This window comes from Schistocerca gregaria, chromosome 3 (assembly GCF_023897955.1).
Source record: "Schistocerca gregaria isolate iqSchGreg1 chromosome 3, iqSchGreg1.2, whole genome shotgun sequence".
NCBI classification, from domain to species: Eukaryota; Metazoa; Arthropoda; class Insecta; order Orthoptera; family Acrididae; genus Schistocerca; species Schistocerca gregaria.
The window spans coordinates 216,998,104-217,010,870 of record NC_064922.1 but is presented as its reverse complement, the minus strand read 5'-3'; positions in this window follow the sequence as shown (position 1 = coordinate 217,010,870).

The following is a 12,767-nucleotide window of genomic DNA, read 5'->3' as shown; positions in this document are numbered from 1 at the left end:
TTCCGTAGCACGGTACTCTCTGAATTAAGCAGGAACGGAATTGTCATTGCCAAGTGGCTCAGAGCACGAGTTGGTTGAGAGACTGTATTGCTGCTAGCAGTCCTACATCATGGTGGCAGCAGTCGCTCGTAGTCCAAAACCGCTGGAGGCGCAGCTCAGTAAGCGCTCTGGCTCTGCTATATCCTGTGCAACCGCTTTCGACATCAGACGTAAAGTTGCTATTCCGTTGCCTACCAAAAGACGCCCATGAAGTGGTAGCGAGCCATGATATCACACTTACACTATGCGATTCATAGTCTCCGGACACCTGGCGGTAAATGACTTACAAGTTAGTGGTGCCCTCCATCGGTAATGCTGGAATTCAGTATGGTCTGGTATTCATTATGGAGTTGGCCCACGTTTAGCCTTGATGACAGCTTCCCCTCTGGCAGGTATACGTTCTATCAGAAGCTGAAAGGTTTCTTTGGGAATGGCAGTCCAATCTTCACGGAGTGCTGCACTGACGAGCGGTATCGATGTCGGTCAGTGAGAGCTGGCACGAAGTTGCCGTTCTAAAACATCCCAAAAGGTGTTCTGTAGGATTCTGGTCGAGACTCTCAGCAGGCCAGTCCTTTGTTATTCTAATTTAACCACTCTGCCACAGGCCGTGCATTACGAACAGGTACTCTATCATGTTAAAATATGCAATCGCCATCCCCGAATTACACTTCAACAGTGGGAAGCAAGAAGGTACTTAAAACATGTGTAGGTGTGTGCTGAGACAGTGCCACGCAAAACAACAACGGGTGCAAGCCCCTCTCCATGAAAAACGTCACCGTACCATAACACCATCTCCTCCGAATTTTACAATTGGCAGGTGACGTTCACCGAACATTCGCCATACCCACACGCTGTCATCGGATCGCCACACTCTGTACCATTATTAGTTACTCCACACAACGTTTTGCCACTGTTCATTCGTCCATTATTTACGCTTCTTATACCAAGCGAGGCGTCGTTTGGTTAGCCGGCCGATGTGGCCGAGCAGTTTTAGGCGCTTCTGTCTGGACCCGTGCGACGCTACAGTCAGAGGTTCGAATCCCGCCTCGGGCATGGATGTGTGTGATGTCCTTAGGTTGGTTAGGTTTAAGTAGTTCTAGGTTCTAGGGGACTGAAGACCTCAGATATTAAGTCCCATAGTGCTCAGAGCGATTTGAGGCGTCGTTTGGCATTTACCGACGTGATGTGTGACTTACGAGCAGCCGTTCGACCATGAAATTCAAATTTTCTCACCTCCCGCCTAACTATCATAGTACTTGCAGTGGATCCTGATGCAGTTAAGAATTCCTGTGAGGTGGTCTGGATAGATGTCTGCCTATTACACTTTACGACCCTCTTCTACTGTCAGCGTTATCTGTCGTCTGTACGTTTTTGTGTTTTATGTGTCCCTTCACTTTCCAACTTCAACTGTCCGGAAACAGGGGACCTAGGGATGTCTGGGAGTGTGGAAATCTCACGTACAGACGTATGACACAAGTGACACCCAATTACCGGATCACGTTCGAAGTCTGTGTGTTCTGCGGAGCGCCCCATTCTGCAAATTCACGATTTCTAATGAATTCTGAAGTCGCAGATGTGGAGTACCTCGCAGTAGGTGGCAACACAATGTACTCAATGTACTGGAAGCTGGAAATTATAATCAAGAAAAGGAGCATCTTTCCCCATGGCCAGATAATACCACCCTTCAACAGGGAAACTTGGTGGACCTCGTGGACCTGCCTACGCTTCGAATAAGTACTTTCACATGAAACTTCCTGGCAGATTAAAACTGTGTGCCCGACCAAGACTCGAACTCGGGACCTTTGCCTTCCGCGAGCAACATCCCCCCGCTGTGGCTAAGCCATGTCTCAGCTATATCCTTTCTTTCAGGAGTGCTAGTTCTGCAAGTTTCACAGAAGAGCTTCTGTAAAGTTTGGAAGGTAGGAAACGAGATACTGGCAGAAGTAAAGCTGTGAGTACTGGGCGTGAGTCGTGTTTCGGTAGCTCAGTTGGTAGAGCACTTGGCCGCGAAAGGCAAAACTCACGAATTAGAGTCTCGGTCGGGCACACAGTTTTAATCTGCCAGGAAGTTTCATATCACCGCACATTCCCCTTCAGAGTGAAAAATTTCATTCTGGAAGTACTTTCTTAGTCTCCCATTTGTATCTGTGATCGCCACAGAAGGAATTTCGCTTGCTGTTCTAGTACAGATTAATCAGTTAAGTGATCCGCTTCGCGGTGCTTGCTTTGTCTGAATATCCAAGACTCGTATAACGTTAGAGTTCTGTGGTGATACTATGACTGAAATACTCTACGTCAATACGGAGGGGAAAACTCTACTGACTAACTGCAGGTATTGTATCCGTTTTTGTATATTTTATGACCACGAATTACTGCAACAAGTCACACGTCTAATCAAAGATGCGCAATTGAGAACTGTGATTCCAGCCCTCAAACATTTCTTATGAGTGTGGAGCGCGTGCTTGTTATCACAGCTTTTAGAATAAAATCTCTTGTTCTCGAGAACTATAAGTTAAAGGTTTCATTTTGATGTATTTTGTTATTTTTATTTATTTCTTATATTCACTGGAAATAACAAATAACAAATGCCATTACAGTTATAGATATTTCATTTCTTATCCAGTTCCCACTACACTGCATCGAAAACAAATCATGAGAAAGACAAATCACTGTGGTGCGAAAAACGTATGTTCTATTAGATTCATTGAACACGATTTCCACCACAATTAAGGGTTCCGAGGTTTTTACTCACATAAATAGACATGGAGCATATTAGCTTCTTTTGTCAGTGTTTATTACCTCTCTCTCTCTCTGTACTTCTCCTTCTCTTCTCTACTCCTCCCCCCGCCCTCTGGCCATCTATTCGTACCCCCTTGCTTTCTTCATCTCCACTTTCATCCTCAGTCTATCTCCTTCTCCTCCGCTTCCTGTCCCTCTCATCCAACGTCCTCTATCGATTTCTCTCTCCCTCACTACCTCTCTCCGCACTCACTGTCTACTTCTTACTTCCCGTAAGCTGTAATACTGCTCAAGGTTTAGGCTCTGGCGGGTATAAGATAGACGAGAAAATGATTAATTTGTCCATCGAGGAACGAATATAGTAAGATATTCCTGTATGTCGAAATATCTAAATGTGTTGGAAAAAGAAATCTAGCTCCACTTCAAGGCTGGTCTAAATTCGATCAATGCCTTGGTCATTGGCATAATTAAAAGGAATATAACAGCATGATATATGATATTAGTATGCTTATTAGCATCTGTGAACTTTCACAAAATGGTTCAAATGGCTCTGAGCACTATGGGACTTAACTTCTGAGGTTTTAAGTCCCCTAGAACTTAGAACTACTTAAACCTAACGAACCTAAGGACATCACACACATCGATGCCCGAGGCAGGATTCGAACCTGCGACTGTAGCTGCCGCGCGGTTCCAGACTGTAGCGCCTAGAACCACGAACTTTCACAGGCACGTAAGACCAATGCGTACATACTTATACTAACAGCAGCTGGCACTCGTATGATCTAAAGAAATCGTCACTCAAGGTCTAGGTCGTAAGGTTACTTGAGCTCTAGGCTACAGCAGTTATGTGACAGGCAAGCAATGATAACACTTGTATCAAAAACAACACATACATAACATGTATGACGTAATAACGCATAGTTGTACCAACAGTAGCTATAACTCATATAACGTAACCAAGTTGTCACTCAAGCTCTAAGTCGTGAGGTGTAACCGCAGTCTAAATGAAAGTAGCATTGAGTAATATGGCTTCTGAACCGATTCATAGAAATCTGTCAGAAATACAAATGAAATGATTATGGCTGATCTTTAGTTTCGGTAACCGATCAGGTGGGTTCGTATTGCGACTGTACGATTTCTGCCTGTTCTGAAAGGTCCACTTTTGTGTAATTTGGAAAGTTATGTAAATTCTTCATGATTTGGTTGGTGTCTTTAACTGTATGGTACATTGTTCTCAAATGAAATCAGAACAATTAACTTTGTGGTAACGTTGTTTCGACATTAGTCGCGGTTCATTGTGTGGTATATTAACGAAATTCCTTGTACTTTGTTATATTATGAACATATGTAGTTTAGTGTTTAAAATTGTTGAGACTGTGGTTAAGGCCAGTGAACATTGGTAATTCACTAGCTTTGTAGGATATCACACAAAACTGAAACACAAAATTTTAGTAGGCTCATATTTTCATGCCTTGTTATTATCTATTATGCCGTAATCTTTCAATAATAAGATGAGCTGTATTGATGTTTATAATTCCGTTATAAATAAGTGTGTATCGGCACTTCCTTTAAATTTTATTACATTACTAAGATGTTACCTAAGTTGCTTCGGTGACCACTAATGCAGCGTTGTTAACGTCATCTCAGACAGCTTATCGAACTTAGTGGTCGTCAGTCCGCTCTTTACTGCAATACTGCTCACACATGTTTACTTCATCTGATTTTCGAGTGCTGCTTCCCTTGGTCATTGTTAATTGTCATCAATTTTATTCTCATACACCACACTGTAATAACGTACTCAGGATGATCTCTGAGAAAATGGAAATATAAAACTTCGTGTCAGATTAAAACTGTGTGCTCGACCGAGACTCGAACGCGCGACCTTTGCCTTTCCCGGGCAAGTGCTGTATCAACTGAGATACCCAAGGACGACTCACGCCACCTCCTAACAGCGTCTCCTACCTTCCAAATTTTAGAAATATTGATCAGATTGCGTCAGTTATTACGTTTTAACGACAAAACGTACTAACTAGCTAAAGCGACACCATTTACATATACACTCCTGGAAATTGAAATAAGAACACCGTGAATTCATTGTCCCAGGAAGGGGAAACTTTATTGACACATTCCTGGGGTCAGATACATCACATGATCACACTGAGAGAACCACAGGCACATAGACTCAGGCAACAGAGCATGCACAATGTCGGCACTAGTACAGTGTATATCCACCTTTCGCAGCAATGCAGGCTGCTATTCTCCCAAGGAGACGATCGTAGAAATGCTGGATGTAGTCCTGTGGAACGGTTTGCCATGCCATTTCCACCTGGCGCCTCAGTTGGACCAGCGTTCGTGCTGGACGTGCAGACCGCGTGAGACGACGCTTCATCCAGTCCCAAACATGCTCAATGGGGGACAGATCCAGAGATCTTGCTGGCCAGGGTAGTTGACTTACACATTTTAGAGCACGCTGGGTGGCACGGGATACATGCGGACGTGCATTGTCCTGTTGGAACAGCAAGTTCCCTTGCCGGTCTAGGAATGGTAGAACGATGGGTTCGATGACGGTTTGGATGTACCGTGCACTATTCAGTGTCCCCTCGACGATCACCAGAGGTGTACGGCCAGTGTAGGAGATCGTTCCCCACACCATGATGCCGGGTGTTGGCCTGTGTGCCTCGGTCGTATGCAGTCCTGATTGTGGCGCTCACCTGCACGGCTCCAAACACACATACGACTATCATTGGCACCAAGGCAGAAGCGACTCTCATCGCTGAAGACGACACGTCTCCATTCGTCCCTCCATTCACGCCTGTCGCGACACCACTGGAGGCGGGCTGCACGATGTTGGGGCGTGAGCGGAAGACGGCCTAACGGTGTGCGGGACCGTAGCCCAGCTTCATGGAGACGGTTGCGAATGGTCCTCGCCGATACCCCAGGAGAAATAGTGTCCCTAATTTGCTGGAAAGTGGCGGTGCGGTCCCCTAAGGCACTGCATAGGATATTACGGTCTTGGCGTGCATCCGTGCGTCGCTGCGGTCCGGTCCCAGGTCGACGGTCACGTGCACCTTCCGCCGACCACTGGCGACAACATCGATGTACTGCGGAGACCTCACGCCCCACGTGTTGAGAAATTCGGCGGTACGTCCACCCGGCCTCCCGCATGCTCACTATACGCCCTCGCTCAAAGTCCGTCAATTGCACATACGGTACACGTCCACGCTGTCGCGGCATGCTACCAGTGTTAAAGACTGCGATGTAGCTGCGTATGCCACGGCAAACTGGCTGACACTGACGGCGGCGGTGCGCAAATGCCGCGCAGCTAGCGCCATTCGACGGCCAACACCGCGGTTCCTGGTGTGTCCGCTGTGCCGTGCGTGTGATCATTGCTTGTACAGCCCTCTCGCAGTGTCCGGAGCAAGTATAGTGGGTCTGACACACCGGTGTCAATGTGTTCTTTTTTCCATTTCCAGGAATGTAAATTCAGTAGAGTGGATATTATTGACTTATGTAAATCTTCTCTTACTCTTGTTTATCTTTATGCACATTTTTTCAGTTTTTATGCGTATTCGTACTTTATAAAATCATTGAAATGTGGTGTTGAACGAACATAGCAATTACACTGACAAGGAATGGTTTAAATGTGTGTATCCCGTAAGTACTCTTTTACATAATTTAGAAATCTGCTGCAATGTCGTGTGTAGTTTTGTATTTTAGAACTGTAACGTAATTCCTAGAAACTGCTGTACTTTGCTGTATACCAACGTGCCTTTTTCATGTATTAGATCTAATGGTGGCTCGCTTGTAGCTTATTGTCTAACTTGTAGTAGAAAGAAGAAATCAAATAAAAAAAGATCATCAAATTTCGCTTACAAAATGTTTGACGTTTAATATAAAAATTACGACAGAAAACTTGTCCCCATCGGTGACAGCATTGGAGGAGGGAGGAGGAGATTAGTGTTTAACGTCCCGTCGACAACGAGGTCATTAGAGACGGAGCGCAAGCTCGGGTGAGAGAAGGACGGGGAAGGAAATCGGCCGTGCCCTTTCAAAGGAACCATCCCAGCATTTACCTGAAACGATTTAGGGAAATCAAGGAAAACCTAAATCAGTATGGCCGGAGACGGGATTGAACCGTCGTCCTCCCTAATGCGAGTCCAGTGTGCTAACCACTGCGCCACCTCGCTCGGTGGTGACAGCATTAACATATGTGATGAAGAAATTATGTTACGTATGTGAGAGAGCATTGCTCTCGCTTTCATTGTTACACATTGGGATGTAACCCAAACTGACGGCTGCAATTTATAAACTACATCTTTTCCGTGCGGTAGAAACCATTATTAATGCTCGATAATGATGTATTTACCGACAACAATAATATAAATATTTTTCTGACATTTCCAACAATTTAATGTGAGTGTGAGCCTGGGTATAACGTATGTGTAATACACGCTCTGATAAGTTGTTTCTGTGTATGTGTGTGTGTGTGTGTGTGTGTGTGTGTGTGTGTTTGTGTGTGTGTGGAATGGATACTTGTTTTTGTGGCTCATTGCGACTCGTTACGGAACTGATGCCGTAGCTGAATTACATTTGACAGCTCTGACACAGAATTCCCCAGTGCCACAATGCGTCCATTGTGGGTGGGACAACTCGTGCTCTGGAATCATCACAACAGCTGACCCAGCACTTCATGTCGTCGCTCAAAGCACAAAACGATGCTTTTTCGCTGGTGTACTCTTGGCTATCTCGTGGGGCTGCTTCTCTCCATGCGATAACTACAGTCTTTGTACTGAAATACGAGTAAATACAGAAATGGAAATTTTCCTTTAAAGCATAAATTCCTATCGCATCCAGTGTAACATAATGTTAGTTCGATAGAAAGTAGACAAATAACACTTATCAAAAAAGAAAATACTCATTTCAAATGATACAAATACAGTGATGGGTGCTTTCCTTTACAGTATAAATTCAAATAACATTTATTAAAAGAATGATCAATTCAAATACTTCGTGGAAAGGGATGCTGGCAAGAAACACATTACGTTATTCTTGTAGCGTCTTATTATATTCGATAGGCTTCATCCCTGCCTCAGGTGGACAAATTAGTTTTGGTTTTACTCTAAATATTTGTTCTTACAATATGTTTATGACACAACCTCATACGGAAAATACTTTGAATAGTCGTCTGTGTATATAAAGTTGATAAAGAAGTTATACCAGCCTTGCACATGCTTGGTTTTAGTATTTGATAGATATTTTTATTTAAGATTATAAATAGCCCTAACTTAAGGCATTTACCTTTATTAGCCTCTTTGATTAAGTATTTACTGTAAAGTATAACTGAAGTTCACATAGCCTGACTCATGATGGTTTGTTGCTGCAAAAAAGTGTGATTGAAAATGATGGAAAGCCAAAAGATTTTCCATTTCCTTTGTTCTTCTTCTATGTGGAAGTAAGCTCTTCTGCAACTTATCAGTTTGAGCTGATTTCCAAAATTCTAGAGATTTTTGACGAAAGATAACTTGGAATTAATCTAATACTCTAGCCCCAACTAGATCTTACATGATTTGTCGTCTTTATGGATGGTTCTTATTTTATTCGGAAGGTCTTCAAGTTTGGCGTAGTCAGTTGCACCCTGAGAACGTAGTACTGTGAGAGGTAACTGCGTACCTGCAACTGTCACATGCGTTATATCTTCCTCAGCAATTTTATTTCACATTTCCTCGACTCAAGAGAATGCCTAGATTGTCAAGATGACCAGTGTTGATGCTGTGTAGAATACTAGAGACACATAGTACATAGGATATATATATATATATATTACTTAAATAATCTGAAATCAATTGAAGTGAATTGACACTTGCGGCACATACTAGCTGCCATGAGGATCTCTGGCTTCATACGTTGGCGCCGCATCTAAGAGGTTACTGTGGAGAGTGCCGGGTAGTGGTCTGCCTACGGTCAAGTTTCCTGAAACTAACTTGCTGGGTTGTATTTTTTCTGGAATCCGGATTAGAGCCCAGCACAATATGAATTGTAATAATCTACTCCAGCTGAAGTTACAGAATAGATATGTCTTGTGTGAGTGGATACAGGGAATTGCAAGGAATTTGATACACAACGGTACAACTCTATTGTTACCTAAAATGACTCCTTAATCTACACTATTTTCGAGTGCATACCCACGACATGGTTTTGGATTTCACACTGACAATTTTGAGCTTTTGTTTACACACGGGTTCCGCATAGATAATCTTGTCATTACCTATATTTCCCTGATGCTCGATGTACTAAACTGATTTAATTTTCTGTATCACACTGGTGGCCAAGGAATGTGATGTAAGGTTTTTGTGTTCTAAGTTTTAAGAAGTTTCTTGTAGTAGTTAAAAGTTCAGTCTTATAAGTTATTTTATTACCTCTGGGTTGTATTAGGGTTAGAATGTAAGTCAAACTACTCCTGATAGAATGTAAGTGGAAGTACTCCAGGTAGTAAAGTAGAGCCATGTTATTTTAAGATGTATGATTGATATGCTCGTTAAGTATTGACCCTTAATCAGAGTTAGTTTTGTTTTAACGCTTTACGTCTTCAGCTTAATAATGATGTTCAGAGTTCATTTTGTGGATTTGTTGATGTATAAAGAAGAGCTTAACACCGAGCTGGATTAGGATTCAATGTCTGTATTTGCGGCGCCGCTAGAAGAATGTTAACAGCAACAGGTGCTAATCAATTTGATAATCTAACCTTCTATCTTCTGCAATGCTAAAACTGGTTATTTTTTATATGACCAAAGTCATAACTTGTAACTGACTTATCAGTATGAAGTATTGAGTACTTGTATCCTGTATACGCACCCTCTGTTTAAGTAACTACCTGTGCTAGTCAGTTTATTACTGAATTTGTGAGAATTGCTTCACTCTTTTCATTAACATGTAAGCACTGTTACAAAAAAAAAAAAAAAAAAAAAAAAGCAAGACATTGCGAACAGATTGTAGATGTTTTTATTAATTAATGTTTTGAGTTGTCATTCTGAGTCACTATAGCCTGTCTCCACTAATGCCCTCGGGTGAAATTAACCATTTGGCTGTATTATGACAGAGCATCAGGAAGACGAAAATCAGTTGAGCCTGCTTACAATCACTCAAATCACACAGCAACTGAACTGCCATTACAGATTGAAATGAATACAAGAGCGAATGAATGTGCTAGAGGTTCCCACATTAGGGTAATCTTTTTCTCATAAATGAAAATGTATATAGCTGTATGCAACAGTATATTTTTATAGATAATTTGTCTGAAGCTAAAGAAAGCAAATTTGTTCCACAACACTTAACAAACGAAGTTTTATATACAACCAGTAATGTACCTATTATCATTACTTGAGATAAAAGTGATTTAGTATGAAGCACGAATTTTAAGTATAAAATGCTGGGCATTCCTCTAATTAGGAGAAACCGTGTTCTTAGTATCATGTAACTGCTAACATGCTATACTGCTAATTTTTTGGGGTTTTCAAATGGATCAAATGGCTCTGAGCACTATGGGACTTAGCTTCTCAGGTCATCAGTCCCCTAGAACTAAGAACTACTTAAACCTAACTATCCTAAGGACATCACACACATCCATGCCCGAGGCAGGATTCGAACCTGCGACCGTAGCGGTCACGTGGTTCCAAACTGAAGCGCTTAGAATCGCACGGCCACACCGGCCGGCTTTGGGGTTTTCTACAATGCTAAGTGCATACATTCGAAACAGATGATATTTGCCGATTTATCAGCCACCAATGTACGGATGTCAACCAATGTATCGAACAACGCATTATGAATCCAGCAGAGTAAATAGACACATGTTGGCACAATTAAAATAGATATGAGGGAAATGTACGAAATAGAATCTATGATTTTTAATGAAAAACCTTTCCCGCCTTTTTTATGGGCATTCTCCAAAATCCGGCTGTAACTATTCATTGTAAGGGTCCAGCAAACCTAACACTAAACAAAGGCCAATGCTTTTTCATTCCTTTGTTAATCACTAGTATGACGGTCAACTGCACGAGTAGTGGGACACATTTGCCTTAGAATATCAAGTCCATATGAATCTAATTTAGTGTAATGCCCTTCTTGTAGGTCTGGGACGAACGTACGAAGTGAAACTAAAGTGAATAAAGGTATGCTGGCGCTGCTGTTGCAGCCTTTTCAATGGCATATCGACCGGAAGCTTACGTCGTTTTTCAAAAGAGCCATGTTGATGCCGGTGTCTCTTTTATTGCCTTCGTTTCAAGCGGCCTAGAGGAAAGGAGACTGCTTGCACCCGTATGTTGTCAAATGTTATTTTAGGAAAATTAGTTAAAAACTAACTGTAGTTCTCATTGGAAGTCAAATATATGAATAGCCATTTTACCGACAAACGATAGTAAGATCACATCCGGCTATAATTTACATGGCGACAACAATTAAAATTCTCAAGGTGTGATTAGTTCGCACATCATGGGAAATAATTAAGATTCAAAGGGAAATTTCGTAGTAAGCCGTCTGCTTCGCCACCCCAAACCAAAGAAACTCTCATGAGGCATGACACGTGTCCAGCTGGGCTATAGAGCTACACGATCGATACCACCGTGTCTAATTGCGTGACTCCCAGCGTAAGATAGCATAACGTCATGTTAACGTCTCAGTGAAACGAGTCAAGGTTAAGAACAGACCCATTTGTAAATTAAGCTTCGCACAGCATCTACGTGTATAAATATAATCACTGGGTAGTGTTTCGTCTTGCGAATACCACTGCCTTCACTGCGTTAACAGTTTTTAGTGTTCACGCCGTACTTCCTGCATGTGCTCCCCAAAGACTGTGAATATTGGAAAAAGATATCGTATTTCATCCACCATGATCTATAGACAGATAAATCTTTATTAATGCTACTTCAGGACTTCAGACCATCATTAGCTTTCATAATGTAGTTTATAGCAACTTACATGACAATATTAAAACTGCAGCGTCAAATCATATCATATTCGTTCTGCACCACTGTTGTCAAATGGTAAAATGCGAGACTATACTGAACACGAACCCAGTTCCACAGTAACGGGTGTCACACGAAGCCGAGTTTAAAGCGAATTATCGCTGTAAGCTAGAATATTTTTTGTTAAAACACTCTGTAAGAGGTCCATGATTAAAGAATTTATTGCCAGTGCACTCGAGTGGATGTAACTTCGATGGATTGCTCAAGCGCTGCCTACGATATGTAAGCTACAATAGACCAGAGAGCAGTTAGTAGGAGTAGTAGCTTGCAGTTGGGCGGCTGAGCCCGTCGTGGAGAGCGATGACGGTGCCTGAGCGGTGTAGTATCAGGTGAAAGCACCCGCGCGCATATGTAATTTGTAACAACTGATTGTGTACTATTGTTACATCAAGTCGCATGTAAATTTGTTTACAATAAACTTTTAATAATAATCTTTCTTTTAAGAATAACTTTTTACAAGCATTCATCTGATATTAAAGATTTTACTAATTTCTCCCATCAATGGTCATCCCTATTATTGTAAAGATAAATCAGTTACTTCTTTTTATACATGACAAAACTAGTGGCCAGCACTGCACGGGGCTGTGCCACAAAAAATTCTTATAGCAGCAGACATATACGCCTTATACGGCGACTTCATTGAGGTAAGAGTTTTCAATCGTTCGGGGCCATGACGCTGCACTGCTGACGTCCGAAATTTACCAGTTTAGACTCACAATCCGTTAATTATTTAAATGTTATATGTGGGCCACAATTTTATTGGGAGGTTAGTAACCACCTTTTTTGCGAGGTTATGGAATAAACTGTTGGGAGGTTACACTAAATGTGACTGTTATAATTAAATAAACTGTTGGAGGGTTACAAATCAAACCCTTTAAAATAAGAGAGACTTGACATCCTACATCTTCATTCTCCGTGTCCAACTTATCTGTTTCTCAATGTAGTCACCACGGCGACGAACTCATTTCTCAC